General features: G+C 43.8%; 2 long non-coding RNA genes across 2 annotated transcripts; both read right to left on the bottom strand.

Moving 5' to 3' along the window:
- Nucleotides 1–3,235: 3,235 nt before the first annotated feature.
- Nucleotides 3,236–9,987, bottom strand: LOC144119702 (uncharacterized). Its single transcript, XR_013312405.1, has 3 exons — nt 9,962–9,987; nt 7,780–7,909; nt 3,236–3,360 (listed from the first exon to the last, which is right to left on the bottom strand). It is a non-coding gene; the product is annotated as an uncharacterized LOC144119702 (long non-coding RNA).
- A 3-nt stretch (nt 9,988–9,990) lies between these two features.
- LOC144118582 (uncharacterized) lies at nt 9,991–11,751 on the bottom strand. The gene is made up of 3 exons (XR_013312053.1): nt 11,426–11,751; nt 10,570–10,663; nt 9,991–10,035 (listed from the first exon to the last, which is right to left on the bottom strand). It is a non-coding gene; the product is annotated as an uncharacterized LOC144118582 (long non-coding RNA).
- Nucleotides 11,752–12,696: the final 945 nt, after the last annotated feature.

The following is a 12,696-nucleotide window of genomic DNA, read 5'->3' as shown; positions in this document are numbered from 1 at the left end:
GTCACATGGCCTTGTTACGTCATCACAACCTGTCCACCACGGCAAGTGGGCAGGTGGCAGTTAATGATTGGACGAGGGAGATCACGTGACCTTCAACGTCATCATAATCTGCCCACCGAGTTGTGAGGAGCCTAGTTTCCAGACAGAAGCCTAGAGCATGTTATCGCATTATATCGCCAAAACCGCTGCAAACTGGCAGGAGAAACCATAGAGGCTGAAATGATAGACCGGTTGGGTGGGTCCTGAATGGCCAAGCCATCCATTGCTCTTACTCGTACGGAGCGTTTATACCTGCGTCGTCTACTGCGCATGCATGATGTTTGCCCGGTTTTTTTTCCCAGCTATATATACTGGTCCGAGGTTCAAACTGAGTAGTTCGAAGACAGCGCTCGTGTGTTCCATGTGTCTTTCTCGTGCCCTCGTCTTTCTTTGCGCAGTGCATTTTCACCATGACAGGTTATTCAAGTCACAATAAAGATATTAGGAGCGGTGTATCGCATTGCGCTCCTAAAAAATTGTATTGATTTAATTTCTGCAAAAGTGCCTGGTGGTGATGGTAGTGGTGTTTATGTACTGGCGTGAGTAGCCTCACAGCTCTTTGTCGGTAATTAATCCGCCTGATTCACAACTGAATGAAGATGTCCCTACTTCTTTCCCATACAGTCAGAGTCCTCTGGCAATTTCAAGAGTATTTTAGGCATTGCTAGCTGCTACGATCATGAACCCTTACAATGTACCTGGAAACTGTTTCTTCGCCCACTTACCGTAACTGCTGGGGGTGTTCCGCCTTTAAAGCGTGCTTTCTTGCGTGCTCTTGTGAATGCAAAGAAGCCACACTGCCGACACGAAGGAGGTGAAAGGGGCGCCAACGAACTGAAGATGTCGCATATTATCCTCTGCAGGAATTCCAGACTATGTTCACCGGACAAATTAATCACATAAGTTGTCCTAAAAATTGAACCGCAAGTTCATCACACCTCGCGTGTGGGTTAAAAGGGCGTCCTCCGTATACAGCGGGCTTTTCTCGCAAGCAGCGCTCTATTTCTGCAATCTGTCAGATATCAAAGTATAATCTTGTAATATGCGCTTCGGTGTCCGTAAAACTCATAGCATTCAAGCTTCAACTGCATCAGTTGTCTGCACGAAGAAAAGAAGATGCTATTTATCGTAACCTTGTATGACCCGCTGTATAACTCTATCCAGAGGTGTCGTTGAGACTGTCACTAACCTTAGGTGCTTTGCTGGAAGACATAGAGTAAAGCGAATCTTAGAATTGGGGCTATACTGCTTTTTGTCATCGGATAGCAACAACTGTCAGGTAATATGAAATTCTTCCGAGAGACAGGGCAACACCCGGCAATATCAATCAAGAATTGCAGTGAGGCTTGTTTAGAAATAAAGGGTGAACAGATAGTGCTAAAAGCAACTGCTCATCAGCAGTCTTCTAGTACAGTGCGGCTAAATTTAACTGCTGAAGTAACATATGAACAGCAAGAAAATAGAAAAGGATGTATGCGCGTTTCATCACTTCATTTCCTCAAAGTTTTCGTGGTTTTTGTAGATTTATTAAGCTGAACACGGAGAAAAAATGTGCTGAATTTGCTTGATATTGCATATCGGTCTGAGGACGCTTGGGGGATAAAATAGTGGAAGAAGATGTTATGTCACTTAACATAAAAAGTGATCTGTTGTGGTTAAATTTTCTGCAGAGGCATACTATATATGTAAATTGTATTCTCGCTGGGCGCTGATTTGTGAAGGCTAAGTAGAAGAATATTTTACCCCCACCTTGCCGCTTCGGTCAGCAGAGCCACAAAGTGTTTACTGCGTGATAAGCATGAGTACCCCCGATTTTTATCCTGATAGCTAGCAAATAAAGGTGGAAATTAAAAACTTTGTCCCAGTACATGAGCCGGTGGTGAGAGCTCGATCGAGGAGTGAGGTAGGACGTGCAAGGATTAACGCGTAATTCCTACTGCTGGAATGGCTCATTTAAGGTCGAGATAAGCGATCAACGGCACCTATTGGAACGAGAAAATGAGCCGTAACCGTCTTGGAAACGCATGGCCACTGTGGTGAGGGGATCGCTTGGCATGCTTCCTTTTGGAGATACTCGGTGGCTTTTGCAGGTTTTTTTTCCCACAAAATTCAATTCTGCTCACTGCCGTGACTTGGCTTTTGCTCTGCACTGTCCTTGCTGCACGATTTTGTTTTTTTTATATAGCAGTGACACGAACAGAAAAACTAGGTCACATATTTCGGAGTTTTTTTTTTTCATTATTATTGACAAGTGCTTTCTACAGCTGTTTTGAAGTGATAAGACAAAGGATCACAAAAACAAAAAGAAAGCCATTGTGAACCTTTGTACACTTGAGCAGCAAATATCAACTAAAATGGACAGAGGCAACTAATGGCACTCAAATGTTATGGCATGTATTTTTAGATGATAAATTGGAATCGAAATCTGGACGTATAGTAATCTGCACCAACAAGTAACATAACAAACAGAACTCTGAAAATTCAACGAGAGAAAGAGCGTAAAATCTGCTGTGTGCATCTATATGGCGCATGTTTTATGGATGGTTTCTTTTTCAATGTTTTTAACATTAATACAGGAGTCCATTTTTAGTGGTGCCCCTCTCTCCACTCCAAAACCTATATGGCTGCATATTTTTGGTATATAAGAAACAAGCCCAAGAAATAGCGATGATCTGAAAACGGGATCGTTCTACGTTGGAGCGAGGAAATGCTTTAAACCTGAAGACAAAGTGGACGAGCAAACTCGAACGTAGTGGGAATATGTGTTGTGATACCCAGTCAAAACGCACTACAGGATTCTAAGACAGAAAATTTCTGTAGTCTGTAGTCTTGTCGTATTTTGGGCATGTCTTGTGTAGTCTGTCTTGTCTTTTGTAGTCCTGTCTTCTGTAGTCTGTCTTGTCTTTTATAGTCTGTCTTCTGTAGTTTGTCCTCTCTTTTGTAGTCTGTCTTGACTTCTGTAGTCTGTCTTGTCTTCTGTAATCTGTCTTGTCTTCTGTAGTCTGTCTTGTCTTCTGTAGTGTGTCTTGTGTAGTGCTCGTGCACTGTCACCTGTCAATTAACACAGGATTTGTGTTCTGGAGTAGGCTATGCACAAAAATGCACAGCTTGTTAATGGTCGCCTGTCAATTAACACAAGCTTTGTGCATTCCAGAGTAATTCGTGTACAAAACCTCTAGAATTGAAATGAAAATGATCAATATTTATTTACTGTTTCATGCTTCTTTTTCGAGCTTGCTGATGCATGCTGTCCAGCGTTGTCCTGGCCGCAGGTTCCTAGATACATCGCCCATGAGCCAAGAAAAATGGTTTTTGTCTTGGCTGAAAAAAAACAAAAAATAGAGATCACTGCTGCTACCTGCACAAAAAAAATGTGAGTGTTGATGCTTCCTCGACACTGGTCGCCTTTCAAATTTGGCGCCAAGGTTGTTTTCTCGTTGACTTGATTGGTTATCAATTAAGTCTTATTTTACCCTCATTTCATCCCAGCAACGATTTCGAGTTTTCAAATTTCCCTCCACGGATCGTTCCTGCCCACTCACTGAATACCCGCCCAGTCTAATCACGCGTTCATTGCCTTTCGCTTCTCAATAATTACCTAATTGCCTCTAATTTATCATTCTTTTTCCTATCTCCTGGTTAAGTATAGGACACTTATCACTGGTCACGTGATTGCTCATTTCGAGTTTTCAAACTTGGCGCCAAGCTTTGGCTTTGTCCATACTTCCAGTTTTTCAAACTTGGCACTACGCTGTAGCTCCACCTACTTTCAGCGTTTTCAAATTTCGCGGCACTTTTTCTCTGGCCCAGCCACGTTTTGGACATTTTTGGCTGTAAATAATTATCCGATTATGAAATTTTCTTTTCGAGCAGCATCCTCACATCATCCTCTGCCAATTACACAACCAATCGTATGACGCTGTCTCTTCTGAGTTGCCCACAACTGCTGCGGACACGATCCCCGGCAACATAGCCTAGTAAACTTCTCACTTTATTCAAAATGTTGTAATACTGAACAAGGCTTATGACTGGCTGAGTTGGTACTGACTCACCTTAAAACCAGCCAGAACACACAAGAAGACATGAGCTCAAGAGGCGGGACTAACAAAAATTTATTTGAAGATTTTGATTATTTGATTTGTGAGCGTTTAACGTCCCAAAGCGACTCGGGCTATGAGGGATGCCGTAGTGGAGGGCTCCAGAAATTTCGACCACCTGGGGTTCATTAGCGTGCACTGACAACACACAGTACACGGGCCTCTAAAATTTCGCCTCCATTGAAATTTTACTGGTGCGGCCAGGATCGAACCTGCATCTTTTGAGACAGCAGCCGAGCGCCATAACCACTGAGCCACTGCGGCGGCATCATTAAAGGAAAGCCGCAAAAGGAGACCCGCGAAGAGATACAAGCGCACAATAACACAAAGCAGTGAAAGGGCGAAGTGCAATCAAAGGTCACTGGCATACTAATGAATCATCTAAAAAAGCAAATTCCTTACGGTGAAGGTTTTCCGATGGCTTAGCCACACGTGTCCTTAGCCTTACCAATGTAGTAAGCCTCAACTATCTACCGACAGATTTATCCCTTCCATAAACCACTGATGTGTCGTGGAAATTAGGCGTGCAAAGAGACATGTCATCCTCAGATTTGCATTCAGAAGATTGAGCATACAGTGCCAGATTAGAATTTGCCTTCCCCCTATAGAGTGAAAGTGCTCAGTCAAGTGCAAATTCAAATATCTGCCTGTCTGCCCATATTAGTTGCAGCCATAAGGCAGTGGAACGCAATAAACTCCATTACTTTTGCAAGTGGTCAACCTTTTTTTGTGACACTGTCCATTGTGGACAAGTACCCGTTTTATCAAGCCTTTTTAATGGCGGCGCAAAGGCCTCCTGTCTTGCACTTCGCTGTTAAGACAACAGCAGCATTACGCTTTCCCGCGACTTTCTTGAGACTGTGAAATACTGTGGAGGTAAGGTGTATCAGCATCATCGGAGTATGTGCTCCTTACCCTCGAGCGAGTGAAAACATACGACGGGTTGTTGAGATGGGGAAGTGGGAACCCAGCTGCTTGGAAACCTGCTACAAGAATGCGTCCTCAGCAGTGATGGCATGACTTATCTAAAGCTGACGTCATGCACACGATTGCACACCCATCAAGTGTTTCCATCTTTACTGAGCTTAACCAGGGACAAATACACCTCTTCACCATCCTTCCCCAACAACGAGTGGTCCGACTCGTAGCTAAAAAGAGCCTTCCCTGATCTTTAGCTGTAGCCCCGACAAACATATTCGTCCACAAAGCGCAAGACTGCATCAAGAAACTGCTAACGGTTCTGCTTAGACAATTCTGATGTAAAAGACAGGCCTTGACCGCATGCCTTAAAGACTCCTAAAACATCTTGTGCCAACTTATCTGAGCCTTCTATGTCCAGAAAAATTACAGTCATGAACATAACGAAATGCTACTATGCCAAGGTCTTCCAAACAGGGCTCTAATGCCTTATTGACTTTAGACAAAAAAATGTTGCTGAGCAAAGGTACGACCTGCGTGTAAATACCGCCCTGCCAACTGACAAATGCGGATTTGCAGTAAAAGAACAACAGCCCCAAGAAGCCAGCGACCGAAATCGCGCAATCATCTGTAAAAGCATGTTCATTGTTCACCCTGATGCCGTTTGCACATACCTCAGAGGTCTATCATGTGACAATGAATAGTGCAGGCCCTCCATGTCGATGCTCACTGCAGAGCACCTGCCCAGGTTGCTGTCCACAAGAAACTAGAACTCCACAGAACTCCACTTTTGTGAGTTGGCAAGGCGGTATTTACATCATAAATCAGGCATATGCAGAGGGTCCCAGGTTGCACTGTTCCTCCGCGACATTCTTCTGTCCAGAGTCGATACCGCATCGAAGCCCTGTTTGGAAGGCCTCAGCATAGTAGCATTTCGTTATGTTGATAGCTACCTATTTTTTGCACAAGGAGGGCTCAGATAAGTTGGCACAAGACGTTTTATAAATCTTTAGGCATGTGGTCAAAGCCTATCTTTTAGGTCTGAATTTCACTAAGCATAACCGTTTGTAGCTTCTTGACTTAGACCTGCGCTTTGCGGACGACCACATATGTTGGCGCCAAAGCCCAAGATCAGGAAGCCTCTTAGCTACGAGTTGAACCACTCGAGGCTGGTGAAGGACAGGTTGGCAATCACATGCATCACGACTGCTTTATGGAAGTCATGCCATCACAGTGTTTAGATTGCATTCTCGGAGCAGGTTTCCAAGCCAATGGCACCTGGGTTCCCACTTGCCCATCTTGCGCACCTGTCAGAGTGTGTTTTTACTCTCTCGAGGGAACGGAACACCGTTTACATGATGCTGACGTAGTTGAGCAGCACAAAAAGACGGGCTCTATACCTTACCTCCACGCCATTTCACACCATCCCAAGAAAGTTGCACCAAAGTATGATGTTGCTGTTGTCTTGACCGCTAAAAGTAAGGTAGGACCCCTTTGCTTCTTCGTTCAAACTAGGCTTGATACAACTACGGGTAATCGTCCGCTATGCACAGTGGCAGATAAACAATGTTCACCACTTGCAAAAGTAAACCGGTTTTTTGCATTCCACTGCCTCGTAGCTGAAACTACTATGGGCAGACAAGCAGGTATCTGAATGTGCACCTGGCTGAGAGCACTTTCACTGTATAGAGAGGAAGGCGAATTTTCACCTGACACTGCACGTTCAATCTCGTGAATGGAATCGGAGGACGACCTTTCTCTTTGCACGCCTGATTTCTGCGGCACATCAGTGGTTTAGGGAAGTGATAAATCTGTCCTGATATGGTTGATGCTTACTACAACAGTAAGGCTAAAAACAAGTGCCTGGCTAAACCGTCGGTGAACCTTCACTGTAAGGAATTAGTTTTTTAGATGGTTTACTAATACGTCAGTGCCTTTCGGTAATTTTTTGCCCTCTCACTGCTTTGGGGTCTTGCCTGCTTGAATCTCTTTGCAGGTCTTCTTTTGCCACTTTCCTTCAATAAAATTTCAGTTGTTAGACCAGCCTCATCTTGTGCTCATCTCTTCTCCTGTTTTGTGTCTTCCGGCTGGTTTTAAGATGTAATACTGAATGCCGAAAAAAAGCCATTTTAGAGTCAAGTGCACTTATAATGGCCACAGCTATAATGAATGTTCATTTATTACAAAAAATAGTGCTTACTTCATTAATTTATGCATGAAGTATATGACACTGCATCAAAATAAAAAAAGGACTAAGCCTCTAACCCTCATGGCCAAACTGCAGTTACAGCAAACAAAAGGACACCATAAACCTGCCCCACATGCAAAAGCTTGCACTACAGGCCAATGCAGAAATAAGATCAGATTACTTCCCAAACTGCATGACACTGCCATGCAAAGTAAAGATTGTGACAGGCAATAAAGGAGCAACAAAAAAGCAAACTCTAGGTAGCAGCCAATCTCATGCAGACAAGCTACAAGGTCAGGCCAACATAGACGTGGCAGAAATTTGAAAAAAAAGCCACAACAATCATATAATTTTTAAGGTTTTCACAGTCCTTTAAATGGCAAATACTTTCCTGAAAACACATAACAGAAGCGGCAACTTTTTTTTGGCAATCAATATTTTTCATGTACTTCATTATTCTTGAAGCATGAGCGGGCATAGAGTAGTCAGATTAGTGCATGCGTTCCTAAGCAATGCCATGCCAAAAACTGTACTTACAGAAAAAGCTTGCCTTACTGAGTGAATACCACTGGCCATCCACTAATTTCCCAGCCTGCTCCAGGTCCCTGGCAAAAATCACACGCAACTTGGTGGCTTGCACAACTTCCATGCAACTCTTGGTCTTTAGCTGGAAAAAAATTGAGGGATCAGTGAGATATAAAATTTTACATGCATTGCTTTGTTTCAATGACCGACTAAGAAAGAAACAGCGGTTTCTGTGAGCGCAACTATTTTTTCACACTAGCTTTCTACAGTAAACCATGTTTATCGCGACCTAATTCACACTGACTTGCTGCACGGCCCCAGCACTACTGTGTATAGCTCTATGGTTTCAAATGCTTGTTAGCTCTGAGCCCTTGGGCTTGCACTCGTTAATGCAGAAAACCTCGGAAAGGGCAACCAGAGCTTCGAGCTTTAAGCCATAGGTATTCAGAAGCTCAGTGGTCTGTGGGAGAACTTTTGGCTGGGTGACAGAGTAGCAAATGCTTCTCCAGCTACTTTCACTCCATTGCAAAAAACTCGCACAGCAGAGACCTGTCCTCCATTTTGCATTGCAGAAACAATCACTGAAATTCAAAGCACGCATACTAAATGCACACCTACCTTCCAACACAGCTTCATAATAATGGGTATAATTATTGGAATGAAATACCAGTCAGGACATGTAGTTTTCAGTTTATCCAAAAATTATAAGCAACCGACAAACAATAAACTTTAAAAGAGAAATAAAATAACCAGAATTGTTTCAAAAATCTGTCAGAAGAATTATGTGACATCCACTACACTCCAGCAGTTCTTCGCCTTTGTGCACCTTCAAACCACACTTTCTTACAGGCACATTTGCACAGAAATTGGGTTGAACCTGATCTTTAAGAATCTTTTTTTGGTGCAACAGTAGGAAGAAACCAGGTTTTACCCAAAAACGAAGCACCCTACACATTGCATCACAAGCTCAGATGGTGCACTTGAGTCGCCTCTTATGCTTATGCAAGAAACAGGAACAGAGATATCTTGACTAAATCAAAAAAAGAGGAAGTGCAGTGCATGTGTAATGCAGAGAAGATATAAGCAATACCACACTAAAACACTGGGAGGATTCCAAGAGTAGGTGAATGCATGAATGGATGGCAATCAGGTGGCTAAATGAGATTAAAAAATTTGAGGAAAAAGGGTGGTAGCATGTGGCACAGGAGACAGTTACCTAAAATGAACTAGAGAACCATTGTTCTGCGCTAATTTTAACAGCACATTCACACGACAGACAAAATCACTAACTCCAGCATCATGCAACTCAATGTCAATCACCATTGCAAATGGCACCAGCACCGCAGACTGCACATGAGGAAAAGTAGACATATTTTTGCTCTCAACTTTGAGCAGCTGTCAGCTGCGCTTTTAGGAGCAAAGCTCTAAAGTACGGCAACATTGGCACTTTGTTTTACTGACATGAGGGTGCTTGTGAGCGTGCAAGTCCCATGTTTGTTTTGCACCAAATGTGTTAATTGCGAGGTATATTTAACTAAAGAGGGACATCTAACATGGGCATCAGCTCTTCATTACTTCCCTTCTATATCAATCCCTTATATCACGGTTCAAGTGTCCACCAAAATGTGAGACAGTTACTGTTACATTTCCTTGTATTTTCCTTCAACTAATTTTAGATTTTTCAAGTATACAGCTTTAAGAAGGTAGAGGTACAAACTGTGCAGTATAACCATATGCTATGGCAATAAACCAGCAATAAATCTGTGCTGACAGCAGCTTGCCCAGTGCATTGCAAGGATGCTAAACTATACAAGGATTGGTGTCATCGTGCAAAGTTACATTACTGACTGACAATTTGGTCTCTGTGTCAGAAATACTGGTAAACCATCATTGTAGAGCACAATGTTTTTAAAGGGATAAATGAACATATAGGTCCTTTTCGAGGACACATATGCATACCAGGCAACAGGTGTGCAATGTCAAAGCACGTTTATGTTAACAGCAGCTGCGTCAAGAGCTACATCAGTGACTATATTTTGTGTACAAGCCTACAGTTCCGGTAATTATAAGCTGAGGTACTGCTGTGAAGTGCATGTAGAGTTTCATGCATTTCGAAACCTAGCTGCAAGCCTATATCGAAAATATTTTTCTAAATAGGCAGCTAAGATATGCATCACTGAAAAAGAATAACTACCATGAACGGATCAGGAGGGATGACACAGCCAGGCAGGAAGCACGCATGGCCCAATAGATGCTGGCCGCTGGCAACTGCAAATAAATACATCCAGAGCAACAGCTGTCAGTGGCTGTAGCCATGTCATGAATGACAAGAGAGGAAATCATCTACTGCTTTAAAAACTAAACTTAGACGTAATATAAGTAACTAAAAAACCAATAAGCTAGCCCATGACAAAACAAATGAACAGATTTTATGTAATGCACCCATATACATTCTTTGAGAAGGGTCACAATGACTGTTATAACCACACTGAAAGATGAGCTGGCTGAAATACCGCACACCAATTTGAATATAGGATGTGCAGGTTTTCATTAATTCCTATCATGGTGCCTTGCACCAATGTCTACGTATTAAATTGAAAGTTGCAACCAGTCTGCCTTGGTTAAATGAGAAGAGAGAATGGAAAAAAGCATGCCTTCACTAGCAAGAAGCTTGATATCTCACAGCACAGCTTGGCATCATAGAAAAATTGCTAGCGCATTTAACAAATCTTCATACAATTAAAAGCTGCACAAATTTGTCGACTGGCAATGCAAGTAAAGGCAAGAGAAACAAAAAAATACCAAATAACACTCGTGAGTGCGGCGAAGGGAGGTCTGTGGGTAGGATCCCGTGCCTGGGAAGAGTTCCGAGCTCGGAGAATCGCCGGCACCACAGCTGATGGCACGCAACCAAGAATAAATAACAAAGCGAAAATAAGTAACAAAAAAACCATCGACAATGGCGAACGACTTGAATGCGGCCAACAAAAGCGAGAGATATAGCAAAAAGGTAGAAATCCTAAATAATTGTGCAGTTGCATATCCGACAGCTCGCAGTGCTCAGAAGGAGAGGAAGCATCAACGTTTACATCTCAGGAGACGCAAGATTGATCTAACTTTGACATAACACTGCCTCAAATCCTGTTCCACTGGGGAAGCACCGACAAGTTTACAAATGACAAGGCGATGAATATGAACTAGCCTTTCGCATGCGATCACTGTCTCAAAATTTAGTATGACGCATATTAAGGCACAAGCACTAATCCGATTAGTACTAACCCTGAGCAAAATAGTGCGGTGTCTGATCGCAGCTGGCCTAGCGCGAGCGCTGCGCCGCGCGGCACTTCTCGCTCATCGTCTTCTACGCAGTGCAAATCCATGCGTTTGCACCGAGTGTCGAAGCGCTAGCAAGCGAAAGCGTAACTCTGTTGTGATATCTGGTGCCATTTTTATTTACCACGGCACGCGAGTAATAAATGCACATAAAGACAATGAGAACAACACTTGTCATGCAGGATATAGGCCCTGCTTTTTTGGCGCCGCATTATAGCTGCGGCAACCTCAGGCGGACTGCCTCCACTCACATCCCTATATAGCCGCATACAAATAGCGCGTGTGAATACAGATCATTAGCAAAGAAACGCAGAGCGGGACTCACCGGCCATGCGATTCATCCAGGCTTAGTAAAACGGCGCAGGAGTCTTCGTTCCCCTAACAGATGAAAAGACGTCGCAGCACTCTTCATGGCTTACCCGTTGAAACTCGCCAATGTTGACAGGCCGAAATCCTGGTTGTTGGCTTCCAAAACACACTCCTGCTCACCTTCCTATTGAATGAGTTCTTCACACGTGTCCGCCGTACAAGTACTCAAGCAATGCCTCAAAGAGGCAAATAATACAAAACACGCGTTGTCGGTTGCGCTGCAATGGCGCCGACGGCTGCGCTTTCGTGTCGGTGAAAAATTACAACCGACAAAAAAATTTGTTTTTTAAACCATGAATACTTATATTATCTTCACAACAAAGGCACTGCATTTATTTTAAACTATTTTTAGATTATTTAAGAATACTAAAGCGCTTTCAGTTACTTTTTCTGGCATGTCGTTTGTAGAAGCTGCGATCCTGTGATCCCCTGAAGTGACCCGGATGCACTAGCAGACGACGGAGCAGACGACGGTGTTGACAGAATGCAATTTCGTTTGATGCCAGAAAAAATCACTAAGTTGCGACAAAAACAGCGAAGAAAAGCGCCGTATCTCAATCTGCCAAATATCGTGGATAAGTTGAACGCAATTGGCACGATGGAGAGTAGCTGCGATGCATTAATTTGCGCGACACTGGCACGCTCACCGGAGATCATGAAACTTAACAGCTTAATCGGTGACCAGTGCAAACGGAGTGCTTTGATATCAACTGCGTTACGAAACTACGTCGATACTTGCGTCTCACTTTAGCTATTATGCAACAGTGGCTAGCACTCGCCGCATCCTGATCGCGTGTAGTTTAACAAGCAAGAGCCCACTAGCGCATCGAAGCAGGCGTGTTTTCGAGCTCGTATCGTTTCGGAAAATACGAGTTGTTTCGGCACGTACTGGAATTGAAGTTCTCAGCCTGTGCGTCACGGACGGTGACGATGGCGTCGCGGACGATATTAACTAAGACTCGGCGCAAAGCAGCCGATAACCCAAGCATATGAGCGTTAAAGGTTGGTCACCAGTACTGCAAACGTAGGCGTAAAGTATCGCTCAGTCGCAGCGCCAGTCGCTCGCTTCTCGATTTTCCAGCCTTCCGAGTGAAGGTCGCAAGCTATTGAGCCAATCAGTGAGCCAGCCGGAGTGAGCGAGGCGAGCTTTCGGGAACGACGCCGCCCGCGGGCGCGCCGGGCAATGAACTACGCGCTACCCCCTGGCTGTCCTAGTCGTCGCTGCAG

This window comes from Amblyomma americanum, chromosome 2 (genome assembly GCF_052857255.1).
Source record: "Amblyomma americanum isolate KBUSLIRL-KWMA chromosome 2, ASM5285725v1, whole genome shotgun sequence".
In the NCBI taxonomy this organism is placed as follows: domain Eukaryota; kingdom Metazoa; phylum Arthropoda; class Arachnida; order Ixodida; family Ixodidae; genus Amblyomma; species Amblyomma americanum.
This window is presented reverse-complemented; position numbering and strand designations above follow the sequence as displayed.